General features: G+C 42.3%; 1 protein-coding gene across 4 annotated transcripts in view; it reads left to right on the top strand.

Annotated features, from left to right (window-relative positions):
• Nucleotides 1-2121: 2121 nt before the first annotated feature.
• The window catches only part of pja2 (praja ring finger ubiquitin ligase 2), a 102069-nt gene continuing 90271 nt past the window's right edge, over nt 2122-13919 (top strand). For 2 of the 4 annotated variants that reach the window (XR_006314649.2, XM_043710414.2), the window contains exon 1: nt 2122-2383. The gene's annotated coding sequence lies outside the window, so the exon portion shown is untranslated. The remainder of the gene's footprint in view (nt 2384-13919) is intronic. The other 2 variants (XM_043710398.2, XM_087998702.1) reach the window with 1 other exon arrangement.

Genomic DNA, 13919 nt, shown 5'->3' on the forward strand with positions numbered 1-13919 from the left:
AAGATTACAGTTGTCCCTTTTGGAAATATAAATTATTCATATGGGTTCTAGATTCAGAGGAATGTTTTGAAGGTAAAGTTAATTTGCTTAAATCTCTGACTTGGATACCCTAGGTAAGACAATTTGCTATGGAGATAGATTACTAGAATTCTATTTTGATGTTGTAATATACCTATGTAATCTCACAGAAACAGGCATGGCAGCCAGTTTGATTTTAGGGTTTCGCAGGTCAAGTGAATTGGCCGTGTTAAATTGCCCATAGTGTTAGGTGCATTAGTCAGAGGGAAATGGGTCTGGGTGGGTTACTCCCCGGACGGTCAGTGTGGGCTTGTTGGGCCGAAGGCCTGTTTCCACACTGTAGAGGATTTAATTTAATCTAAAATCTAAAGTATCCATGTTTAGAAAGATAGTGTGAAGTCACTAGTACATTCATTTTAACTCTGTACCACATTAGATTTTCTTTTAATGGGAAATATAGGACATGGAGTTTGAATTGCATTTTAAAATATATTGATCCCTACTGAGATTTTCCCAATTCCTTTCTTCCTCTTTTTTTCCCCCTTGTCCACTTTATTTTCTGTCTGTTTTTTCTATTTTCATTTCCAGATTTCTCTTCTCTCTTCTTTTGCTCTATTAACTGTCTTTGTCTCACTGTCCTTCCTTTCCCAGTTCACTATTCTGCCTGTGTCTCACCCTCCTTTTAGTAACCCATTTTTTTATCCTCTCACTCTTTCCAGAATCTTATTTTTGTTTTGCCAGCTACTCTTGCAAATTTCCCACTGTTGGATCTCTTCTTACCATGCCCACTCCCTCTCTTTCTGCTTATGTTTCCATTTCCTCCATTCCCTTTACTCTTCTTCTGTTGTTTACTAGATTACTAGATTAGATTACTTACAGTGTGGAAACAGGCCCTTCGGCCCAACAAGTCCACACCGACCCGGCGAAGCGCAACCCACCCATTCTCCTACATTTACCCCTTTACCTAACACTACGGGCAATTTAGCATGGCCAATTCACCTGACCTGCACATGTTTGTGACTATGGGAGGAAACCGGAGCACCCGGAGGAAACCCACGCAGACACGGGGAGAACGTGCAAACTCCACACAGTCAGTTGCCTGAGTCGGGAATTGAACCCGGGTCTCTGGCGCTGTGAGGCAGCAGTGCTAACCACTGTGCCACCATGCCGCCCACCAACAGCAATTGTTCTTCAATACTCTCCATCATCACCTTTTACTTCCAGTTTTATCCTGATCTTGTTACACCATCACAGCAATGATCTTTAATGTCTCTTTTTCTCCATATCTTTTCTTGCATTTGCATTTCTCCCTTTTGCTGTTATCATCACATCTCTCCCTATCACACAGCCTGACTGTCATTTCCTCCTTTCTCTACTGTATTTGCTTCTCCATTGTTTCTCCTTTGTCTCCCCCTTTCTCAGTTTCTCCCTTTATACTCCCTTTGTGTACTAAGTCAACCTCTTTCATCTCATCTCTACTTCCATGTTCCCTTTTCTTCCTTACCATCCTTCTGTTCTATCTCCTTACACCTACCTTATACCTTTTCCCACACTTCTGTCCTTTTTTTCCTCTCCATTCTCTTGCTCTACTCCTCATATCATTTTCTCCATTTTCACTGTTGGTCTTTCCCTTCCTTTAATGCCCTTTTCTGTTCCTGTTCTTTCCCCCGATTTTATTCTTCCAATCATTTTCTGAAAACGGTGTCCTCTTATTTTTCCCTTCTCTCGCTTTATACCTCACCCTTTATCTTTCCGTTCTTCCTCCATTTCCTACGTCCTTATCACCTCCCTGTATTTTCTAGTCCTCTCCCTTGCCCCCACTACTCTTGCACTTGAATTGTATCCTGTTTTTAGCCTGACTTTACTTTTCTATTCTCCAGATGTGATATTTTTCCTCTACTGTCCAGCTGAGCACACTACTTTGTTTTCTATTGGTCGTGTTCAACTCCTTATCTATTGTTCATAGTTTCAGTGCCTTCATCTGTTACCCTCCATCGCTCCCAATTTGCCCCTCCCTCTCGCAGTGATAGTTTGGTTGCTGATTGGTTATTGGCCCCTCAGTGACGTCTTTCTCTCTTGTGGGCTGTTTTACTGCTAGAGTGAGGCTGTTGGGAGATGAGGGAGAGAGGAGGAAGCGAGGGCTTGAGAAGTAACCGCTGTACATCGTAACTGAATGTCTGTTCCAGGCCGTCGAAGTAGCTGCAATACCTACAGTATGAGCCGCTGTCACTGGCCCATGAGTGGAGAAATTTGACTTGTAACTGGTTCTGTTTCCAGCCTCCGGAATCCTGTCACTGGCCGGGCCTAGGGAATGTTTCGCACAACCTAAAGCCTGAATCGGGGAAAACTATCGCCTTCTATTTCTGTATGTATTGCAGACAAAACGCAGGTGATCTGTCATCTGCAGCGAGTAACTGCGTTATTGAGGATCTTTGTAATACTGTTAGTGGACCTTTTAATGTATTCATAGTCGCCGTTGGCAGTAAGAGGTTGTTGCTGGAGACATTAAATACAGACCGTTATTCTAGCAGAACAAAATTCATCTAATTGACTGTTTGCAAGTTTCATGTTAGAAGTTGTTAATGTACCGAAAAGTAGGGTTTATCTCTAAGCTTAACGCTATTGTATAAATGTGTTTTGGATATAGTTAACGCACCAAGACCACAGTACAGTCTGTTGCTGAAGTCACTGATACGTGGTTTATATTATGTTTGTTCTAAGATCATTAGAAATGGGAACATAAATGGGCCATTTAGTCCTATTTGGCCTCTTCCCCCCCCCCCCCCCCCCATCCCCATTCACGAAGGTCATGACCTCTGACTATACCATCAAGTCCATGCTTCTCTCTGCCTGTGTGCAGTGTTCCTTGAATACATTAAATGACTCAACTTCTTCTCTTTTCTGTGGAAGAGCATTACAAAGATAATGGTGTTTGGAAAGAAGAGATTCTTCATGCCTATCTCATTTGGGAGACTTGTTTTTAATTGGTGTCTCTACCCTATCCTGCACAGTTCTAGATTGCTCCACAAAGGAAAGCAAGTCTTTGTATTTACTCTGTCAAACATCCGCAGAATTTTTTGTTTCAGTAAGATCGCCTTGGTTGGATAGATAGAAAGACAAATGAGTTGGTAAGATCAAGAGTCAAAAGTTGAGGTATCAAAAGATTGAGGAGAAAGTGAGGACTGCAGATGCTGGAGATCAGAGCTGAAAATGTGTGGCTGGAAAAGTGCAGCAGGTCAGGCAGCATCCAAGGAGAAGGAGAATCGACATTTCGGGCATAAGCCTGAAGAAGGGCTTATGCCCGAAACGTCGATTCTCCTTCTCCTTGGATGCTGCCTGACTTGCTGCGCTTTTCCAGCAACACATTTTTAAGCTCTGATCTCCAGCATCTGCAGTCCTCACTTTACCCTAACTTTATGTCAATACTCTGTTCCCTTTGCAATGAATTCCAGTGTTTCTTGCCTACTTGCTGTATCTACTTGCTATGGAATGTGATTCATGTACACAGACGCATGGATCCTGCTGCACTTGCAACTTGCTGTGGCTTGTGTCCATTTAAGTAAGATTCATCTTTCTACCTTACAAAATGAACAACCTCACACGTTCCCACATTATCCTTCATCTAGGAAAGTTTGTGCAGTCACAACTTACCAAAATCTCTGAGGTTGTTTGTATGCACCTCATAGCTTGCTTTTCTACCTACCTATATAACAAAATTGGCTTCAATGCGCTTAGTTCCTTCATCCCAGTTTTGTTCTAATATTACACTTAAAAGTCAAGCTTCTAGCTGGTTGGTATTGTGTATTTATTGTATAGGTTTGAATTGTGTTCTCTGGAAATAAGTTATGCAACTGCCTAATTTTTCCTTATTTATCCCTCTGCATCCATCTTATGTTTATGGCTTCTTTCCTTCTGCCTTTCACCATCACCCTATTTATAATGTATCTCTCCAATTTTGACTGTATCACAGACCTTTACTTTTGACCTTCCCCTTTTCTCTGCAGTTATTTAAATATTTTTAATTCTGATAAAAGGTCATTAAAAGGTAATGCTCTCTCTGATCACAGATGCTGCTACTCCTCTTGAGTATTTCTGGTGTCTCATGTTTTTGTCATAAAATGCTGTTGCATTTTAGATATTTTGCAAAGCTAATCAATATGTGTATTTGATTACCTTTTGAATCAAAACACTTAGCAGGTAATGGAGTTGTATTTAGATTAATTTACAATCCACCAGCAGGGCCTTCCATCAGGGATCTTGTGGTCACTTCAGCTTTAATATTTTCACTTCCATTGGTTGTCCATCATTTAGGTATGTCTTATAGATAGTGAAGTGCTGCAGTCATTATTAGAACATAGAAGAATACAGCGCAGTACAGGCCCTTTGGCCCTCGATGTTGCGCCGATCCAAGCCCACCTAACCTACACGAGCCCACTATCCTCCATATGCCTATCCAATGCCCGCTTAAATGCCCATAAAGAGGGAGTGTCCACCACTGCTACTGGCAGGGCATTCCATGAACTCACGACTCGCTGAGTAAAGAACCTACCCCTAACATCTGTCCTATACCTACCACCCCTTAATTTAAAGCTATGCCCCCTCGTAATACCTGACTCCATACGTGGAAAAAGGTTCTCACGGTCAACCCTATCTAAACCCCTAATCATCTTGTACACCTCTATCAAGTCACCCCTAAATCTTCTTTTCTCCAATGAAAACAACCCCAAGTGCCTCAGCCTTTCCTCATCCGATCTTCCTACCATACCAGGCAACATCCTGGTAAACCTCCTCTGCACCCGTTCCAGTGCCTCCATATCCTTCCTAGAGTATGGCGACCAAAACTGCACACAATACTCCAGATTCGGCCACACCAGAGTCTTAAACAACTGCAACATGATCTCAGGACTCCGGAACTCAATTCCTCTACCAATAAAAGCCAGTACGCCATATGCCTTCTTCACCGCACTATTTACCTGGGTGGCAACTTTCAAAGATCTGTGTACATGGAGACCAAGATCCCTCTGCTCATCCACACTACCAAGTATCCGACCATTAGCCCAGTACCCCATCTTTTTGTTACTCTTACCAAAGTGAATCACCTCACACTTAGCTACATTGAACTCCATTTGCCACCTTTCTGCCCAGTTCTGCAGCTTATCTATATCCCGTTGTAACCTGCCACATCCTTCCTCACTGTTAACAACTCCTCCGACTTTCATATCATCCGCAAACTTGCTCACCCAACCTTCTAGCCCCTCCTCCAGGTCATTTATAAAAATGACAAACAGCAATGGTCCCAAAACAGATCCTTACGGAACACCGCTAGTAACGGCACTCCAAGATGAACCTTTACCATCAACTACTACCCTCTGTCTTCTTCCAGCCAGCCAATTCCTAATCCAAATCTCCAACTCACCCTCAATGCCATACCTCCGTATTTTTTGAAGTAGCCTACCATGGGAAACCTTATCAAACGCCTTACTAAAATCCATATACACCACATCTACCGCTTTCCCCTCGTCCACCTCCTTAGTCACCTTCTCAAAGAATTCAATAAGGTTTGTGAGGCACGACCTGCCCTTCACAAAACCATGCTGACTATCCTTGATCACATTATTCCTATCCAGATGTTCATAAATCCTATCCCTTACAATTCTCTCTAAGACTTTGCCCACAACAGAAGTGAGACTCACCGGCCTATAGTTACTAGGGTTATCCCTACTCCCCTTCTTGAACAAGGGAACCACATTTGCTAGCCTCCAGTCTTCTGGCACTACTCCTGTAGACAACGAGGACATAAAAATCAAGGCCAATGGCTCTGCAATCTCCTCCCTTGCTTCCCAGAGAATCCTAGGATAAATGCCATCAGGCCCAGGGGACTTATCTATTTTCACCCTTTCCAGAATTTCCAACACCTCTTCCCTACATACCTCAAATCTATTCATTCTACTTAATTGTGACTCAGTATTCACATCGGCAACAATGTCCTGTTCCTGATTGAATACTGACGAAAAGTATTCATTCAGTGTCTCCCCAATCTCTTCAGCCTCCACACGCAACTTCCCACTACTATCCTTGACTAGTCATTCTTTTATTCCTGACATACCTATAGAAAGCCTTAGGGTTTTCCCTAATCCTACCAACTAAGGACCTTTCATGTCCCCTCCTTGCTGCTCTTAGCTCTCTCTTCAGGTCCTTCCTGGCTGCCTTATAACTCTCAATCACCCCAATTGAACCTTCACGCCTCATCTTTACATAGGCCGCCCTCTTCCATTTAACAAGGGATTCCAATTCCTTATTAAACCACGGTTCCCTCACATGACCCTTTCCTCCCTGCCTGACAGGTACATACTTATCAAGGACACTCAATAGTTGCTCCTTGAACAAGCTCCACATATCAATTACACCCTTGCCTTGAAGCCTACTTTTCCAAGCTACGCATCCTAAGTCATGCCTCACCGCATCATAATTTCCCTGCCCCCAGCTATAACTCTTGCCCTGCAGTGCACACTTATCCCTCTCCATCACTAGAGTAAAAGTCACCGAATTGTGGTCACTGTCCCCAATTCTACCTCTAATTCTAACACCTGGCCTGGTTCGTTACCCAGAACCAAATCCAGTGTGGCCTCACCTCTTGTTGGCCTATCTACATATTGTGTCAGGAAACCCTCCTGCACACATTGGACAAACACCGACCCATCTAACGAACTAGAGCTATAGCTTTCCCAATCAATATCAGGAAAGTTAAAGTCCCCCATAACAACCACCCTATTACTTTCACTGTTCTCCTGAATCATCCTCGCAATCCTTTCTTCTACGTTTCTAGGACTATTAGGAGGCCTGTAAAAAACTCCTAACAGGGTGACCTCACCTTTCCTATTCCTAACCTCAGCCCAAACTACCTCAGATGGCGAGTCTTCATCCATTGTCCTTTCCACCGCTGTAATACGATCTTTGACAAGCAATGCCACACCACCCCCTCTTTTACCCCCACCTCTGATCCTACTAAAACATTTAAACCCTGGAACCTGCAACAGCCAATCCTGTCCCTGTTCTACCCATGTCTCCGTAATAGCCACAACATCGAAGTCCCAGGTACCAACCCACGCTGCAAGTTCACCTACCTTATTTCGTATACTTCCTGCATTGAAGTATAAACACTTCAAGCCACTTTCCTGTTTACAGGCACCCTCCTTTGAGATTGATGCCATGTTCCTAACCTCCCTACACTCCAGGTCCTGCACCCCAAAGCTACAGTCTAGGTTCCCATGCCCCTGCAGAGTTAGTTTAACCACCCCCCCCCAAGAGCACTAGCAAACCGCCCGCCAAGGATACTGGTGCCCCTCAGGTTCAGATGTAGACCATCCTGTTTATATAGGTCCCACCTTCCCCAGAAAGAACCCCAGTTATCCAGATACCGGAATCCCTCGCTCCTGCACCATCCCTGAAGCCACGCATTTAACTGTTCTCTCTCCCTATTCCTCGACTCTCTATCACGTGGCACGGGTAACAAACCAGAGACGACAACTCTGTTCGTTCTAACTCTGAGCTTCCAACCTAGCTCCCTGAAAGCCTGCCTAACATCCTCAGCCCTCCTCCTACCTATGTCATTGGTGCCAATGTGGACCACGACTTCGGGCTGCTCCCCCTCCCCCTTAAGGACCCAGAAAACACGATCAGAGACATCATGTACCCTTGCACCTGGGAGGCAACATACCAAACGTGAGTCTCTCTCGCCCCCACAAAACCGCCTATCTGTGCCCCGAACTATCGAGTCCCCAATTACTATTCTCTGCTCTTCTCCACCCTTCCCTTCCCTTCTGAGCAACGAGGACAGGCTCCGTGCCAGAGGCCTGAGCCCCATTACTTACCCCTGGTAAGTCGTCTCCCCCCCCCCCCCCCCCCCCCCCCACACAAGTATCCAAAACTGTATACTTGTTCTTGAGGGGAACGGCCGCAGGGGGTCCCTGTACTGGCTGCTTCCTCCCAGGCCCTCTCACTGTCACCCATCTGTCTGCAATCCTTGGAGTTACTACTTCCCTAAAGCTCCGTTCTATGACCCCCTCTGCCTCCCGAATGATCCTAAGTTCATCCAACTCCAACTCCAGTTCCCTAACACGGTCTTGGAGGAGCTGGAGATGGGTGCACTTCCTGCAAGTGTAATCAGCAGGGACGTCCATGGCATCCCTCACCTCAAACATATTGCAAGAGGAACATTGCACTACCTTCACTGCCATCCCTCTAAAAGTACCTTTTTTTTTTAAAAAAAACTGGGTCTAAAGAATAGAACAAGCAAAATGCAGCACTTACCTACTTACCACAACGGGTCTTATTATTAGGTTAGAGGAGAAGGGCGGGTGGGAGGCACTACCTCTGTAGTGTCCAGTGCAATGGCTCTCTCCCTTAATTCTGCTGTTTGTTCCATGAAGCTTGTGGCTTTATTTAAGCAGATTATGTTGAATACAGCTGCATCTTGACAGCAAACAATGTTTTTTCCATACTGGACTGAAACTGTCCCTTAAATAAAAACCGAAAGCACTGCGGATGTTGTAAATCAGAAACAGAAATTGCTAGAAAAGCTCAGCAGGTCTGACAGCACCTATGGAGAGGAATCAGGGTTAATGTTGCAGGTCGAGTGACCCTTCCTCAGAACGTTTTCAGCAATTTCTGTTTTTGAAACTTTCCCCTGCTTGGATTATGCATTGGTTGGTAACCTACTGTTATTCTTTTACTCATGAGAAAACAACCTGTAGAAAAGCCAGAGCCATCTGCACCAAAGTGTTTTAAGTTAAACACTTTGATTAATGAAATTTTGGCATATTCAAAACTTTGTCTAATTTCTGTCTGAATAGTTGAATAAAATATTTTTGGAGCTGAAAATGTGTTGCTGGAAAAGCGCAGCAGGTCAGGCAGCATCCAAGGAACAGGAGAATCGATGTTTCGGGCATAAGCCCTTCTTCAGGAATTCTGATTCCTGAAGAAGGGCTTATGCCCGAAACGTCGATTCTCCTGTTCCTTGGATGCTGCCTGACCTGCTGCGCTTTTCCAGCAACACATTTTCAGCTCTGATCTCCAGCATCTGCAGTCCTCACTTTCTCCCCTAAAATATTTATGGATTTTTGTTCAGGACAATGACCCGAAATGAGAATTAGTGCAACTCTGGCTTAGCTCAAACTATGCTTAAATGTAACTTGGGATTCGTTTTAATTTTGTGTCCTAAAGATGGGTCACTTTTGGGACACTATAACGGCGTGCCTTAGATTCTTACCAGAGCTCTAAATTCTCAAATTACATTCTTTTCTACTATAGATTCTGTAGTTAAAACATTTGTTTAGTTTGTGGAACATTGAGCATGATACTGACTTATTAACACAGTTTTTTTGTAGGAATTAAGTCTCTTTTTTTAAAAATTAATTCATGGGACATGCGCGTAGCTGGCTGGCCAGCATTTTAAAGGCCTAGTTGCCTTTAAGAAGGTGTGAGCTGCTGCCTTGAATCGCTGTAGTCCACATAGGTTGAGCCATAGTGCACTTAGGGATCGTGACCTAGCAACAGTGAAACAACAGTGATATATTTCCAGGCCAGGATGATGAGTGGTATGGAGAGGTGTTTGCAGGTTGTGGTGTCTCCAGGTATTTGCTGCCCTTTGTCCTTTAACATGGAAGTGGTCGTGGATTTGGAAGGTGCTGTCTAAGGATCTTAGGTGAATTTCTGCAGTGCATCTTGCAGATGGTATACACTGCTGCTATGGAGCATCATTAGTGGAGGAAGTGGGTGCTTGTGGATCAGCCAGATTTTTAAAAAATATTCCACATAGCAGTGCTGCAGTTGTTCAAATTATATTTAAAATATGTAATTTGGATGAAGTTACTAGTGTGTATGTTCTCATTTATGTTCTGAAATGTTTCACGTAAAAGTAACAATACTAGTTTTTTCTCACCATGAGGTTTTCCAGGAAAGTGAAAAGCATCCATTCAAATAGTTGTCTGTCATTGTTCAGATTTTAAAATAGTTACTCCATGAAAGTTAATTTCAGCTATTTTCATTCTGATCTTGTGACGATGTTGCTGTTAGTCTTGATCTTTGCTTTAATCTGTTTTGAAAATATTTATCTTTCTGTAAGCCTGAAGAACATACCAGGATTATTGTTTTCCTTGGTGTATTCATGCTTTTCACTGAAGAAATCTTTCAGCTTTTGCATATGCGCGTTGGAGTGGCCTTATTATGATCATTAAATTGCCGAAACAATGCTCGTACTAAATGAGTGACTTCCTCTAGTAACAAAGATGTTTGATGAGGGCAGAGCATTGGACCTGATCTATATGGAGTTCAGTAAGGTGAATGACAAGATTCCCCATGGGAGACTGGTTTTCAAGGTGAGATCTCTTGAAATACATTTGGATGCACAACTGGCTCGAAGGTAGAAGACAGAGGGCGGTGGTGGAGGGTTGTTTTTCAGACTGGAGTACTGTGACCAGTGAAGTGCCATGAGGATCGGTGCTGGGACCACTGCTTTTCATCATTTATATAAATGATTTGCTTGTGAACATAGGAGGTATAGTTAGTAAGTGTGCAGATGACACCAAAATTGGAGGTGTAGTGGACAGAAGGTTAACTCAGATTATTACGGTTCTTGATCAGATGGGCCAGTGGGCTGAGGGGTGGCAGATGGAGTTTAATTTAGATAAATGTGAGGTGCTGCATTTTGGGAAAGCAAACCTTAACAGGACTTATACACTTAATGGTAAGGTCCCAGGGAGGGTTGCGGAACAAAGAGACCTTGGAGTGCAGGTTCATAGCTCCTTGAAAGGGGAGTCGCAGGTAGATAGGATAGTGAAGAAGACGTTTGGTATGCTTTCCCTTATTGGTCAGAGTATTGAGTGCAGGAGTTGGGAGGTCATGTTGCGGCTGTACAGTACATTGGTTAGGCCACTTTTGGAATATTGCATGCAATTCCGGTCTCCTTCCTATCAGAAGGATGTTGTGAAACTTGAAAGGATTCAGAAAAGATTTACAAGGATGTTGCTAGGGTTGGAGGATTTTAGGGAGTGGTTGAATAGACTAGGGTTGTTTTCCTTGGAGCTTCGGAGGCTGAGGGGTGATCTTGTAGAGGTTTATAAAATCATGAGCATGGATAGGATAAGTAGACATGGTCTTTTCCCTGTAGTGGGTGGATTCCAGAACTAGAAGGCTAGGTTTAGGGTGAGGGGGAAAAGATTTAAAAGGGACCTAATGGGGCAACATTTTCCACACAGAGGATAGTGCGTGTATGGAATGAGCTGCCAGACGAAGTAGTAGAGGCTCATACAATTACAACATTTAAAAGGCATCAGGATGGGTATACGAATAGGAAGGGATATGGGCCAAGTGCTGGCAAATGGGACTAGATTAGTTTATGATATCTGGTCGGCAGTGACAAATTGGACTGAAGGGTCTGTTTCTGTGCTGTACAGCTCTGTGACTCTGACTCTGTAACTTTTTATTGGTTTTAAGAATTAGGCTGTATTTGTTGACAAGAGAAGCATGTGCACTATGCTGTTGGAAGGTGCTTATACAGGCACTTGTGAATAATATTTATTTTTGTGTTTCAATCATGAATGTTTCACTGGAGGTGGGAAACTGGGTGAAGAGGTGAGAGGTCAGGACCCAGGAGGAGTGGGAGATCATGACCAGGTTGAAATTCAGGAGTATCAGGGGGGAGGGTGTCAATATCTGGACCCTGGAGAGAACCGGAGTAGTGGGGCAGTGGGTTAGGGAGATAGAGAGCAAGAGACAAAGCCAGGGAAGAGAATAGGTTGGGTAGTATGGGGTGGGGAGGTTCAAAGAATAGGAGAACCCCTCCAGTACAGCACTCCCTCCCACCACCGCTCCCTTTAATGGTGGTCATCTTTTCTGCTACCAAACCCTTTTTCAGTGTTATGTCTATTCCGTGCACGTGCACAGTTCGCACATGAATCAATAATGTAGAGGCTCTTGAACCATCCATATGCACGTTTACAAGTGAGCACATGAATGCAGTTTCCCCACAGTTGGTGTCACTAAAAGTTGCTTAAGAACTTTAGGTTGAAAACCAAAAACTTGGCAGTGCATAAATTTAAATTAAGCACTTAGTGAGGTCAAAAAGGAGGATGATTACTCACTGATAACAGATGCCTAAAATAGCAAACTTTTCAAATTTCTTCTGCTGATGGTTTTGGAAGAGACATGTATGTAATGAACATTCTGATTGTTTGAAAATAACTGCAATTTAACCACATTTTTGTTTCTCACTTAAAGTTTAAAAGAAACCTTAGATGAAATGGTAATGATGCCAGGATACCATATGGTGTCAGTTCTACAGTATGTCTATTTGTGCAGTGATAAAAATAAAACAGTTAGAATGCATGGTAATAAGTCAGTGCAATGATGAGTTATTAGGTCATTATCAATCAGGTCATCAGATTGTTATCCTGTAAACTGCTTCCTGCCATTGTCATAACATATTTACTGTTATGACACAGATTGACAACTGAACCAAATCAACCTTTCTGCCTGTATTTACAACAGTAAAATTAAAACTGTCGAAGACCTGCAGTAGTAACTCCAGTTGGTTCCAGTTGTATAATTGGCACCACGCTTTGCGAATAATTAGTTCTGGAAAACGGTTTAGTTTCTTAAATAAAATAATTTATTAAATACGTAATAACGTTAGCAGATAAAAAGTACAGCCATAAATAAACAAAAATAATAAAACTTTACTAGATTACGTAAACAATTTCATGATACATTTCACAGGCATAGGTATGGACTTATTAGTTGCTTTTCTGGAAACATTACATATTTTTGTATTCATTCAAGTATGGGTAGTAATACATCTAACTCGGCTTTGAACTCTTTGGGCTTCTGAAAGTTGGAGGGGAAATTAGGCAGAAGCTTTTAAATCTTCATGCTGTGTCAGTTGAAAAAAACTTCACCTCTGGTTCTATCCTGATTAATAGACTGTTTCAACCTAACATCTCAGTTATTATTCAGTATATACCATCTGCTTAAACATAGGAACTCTTCCAGACCTGCTGGAACCAATTCCCTGGTATTGAACAAACAAAAGCTTGTTTGGTTTGTTCATTTCCTTTTATCACAACCTGTTTCTTCAAGGTCCTCAAGTTAGCTTCAGCTCCAAATGAAAATTGATAAAAGGAATAACAATAAAAAAAGGAAAAATCAGTGAAATTCTAACAGTACAGTCATTAGAATGAAAATGTCGATGTTCAAAATGTTAAACCAGATTATAACCCGGTTGCATCATAGCTGCCCACTGTCAGCTCTGGCCACCTGCTGACAAGTTAAAATCCACTCTAAAGAATCCATAAAAAAGTTATTCAGTAATTATTTGCTATTCCAATTTTAAATCATTTGTTGTTATCTTGCTATAAGCTGATTTTTGTCATAGTTTTGATTTTGCATCTGTCCTGTATTTATGTACTGTCTTTGCTGTTTGTATTCAATGCAAATTGAGTGACATTTCATCAACTTAATTCTAGTTAACAGAGCAAAATCTGGGACTCAGTAAATGATTATGAAAATAATTTGGTGTTACAAATTAAAATATTTAAAGGCTTGATTTAGAACCACACTCTGTAAGGTAAATTATTTGCCTGATAAGGGTTTATTGATTTATTAAAGAAGTTTCTACTGAATAAGCTGATTAGTTTAATGAGATGCCAAATTTTGCTGTTTACTGTCTTCTCAGTGCTGGAGTCAAAAGTTTTAAAAATAAAAAGCAAGATACAGTACTGAATAAAGGCTTAGAATGAGTATACATAGACCATGTGAGATGTGCTCATGACTTAATAAACTCCTATGTCTGTCTATTTTTCCAACAAACTAAAGATTTAAATTATCGAGTCTATGGCTTTGAAAAG

This window comes from Chiloscyllium plagiosum, unplaced genomic scaffold (assembly GCF_037043375.1).
Source record: "Chiloscyllium plagiosum isolate Xiang-an unplaced genomic scaffold, Cpla_swu_hap1 HiC_scaffold_2, whole genome shotgun sequence".
Taxonomy (NCBI): Eukaryota; Metazoa; Chordata; class Chondrichthyes; order Orectolobiformes; family Hemiscylliidae; genus Chiloscyllium; species Chiloscyllium plagiosum.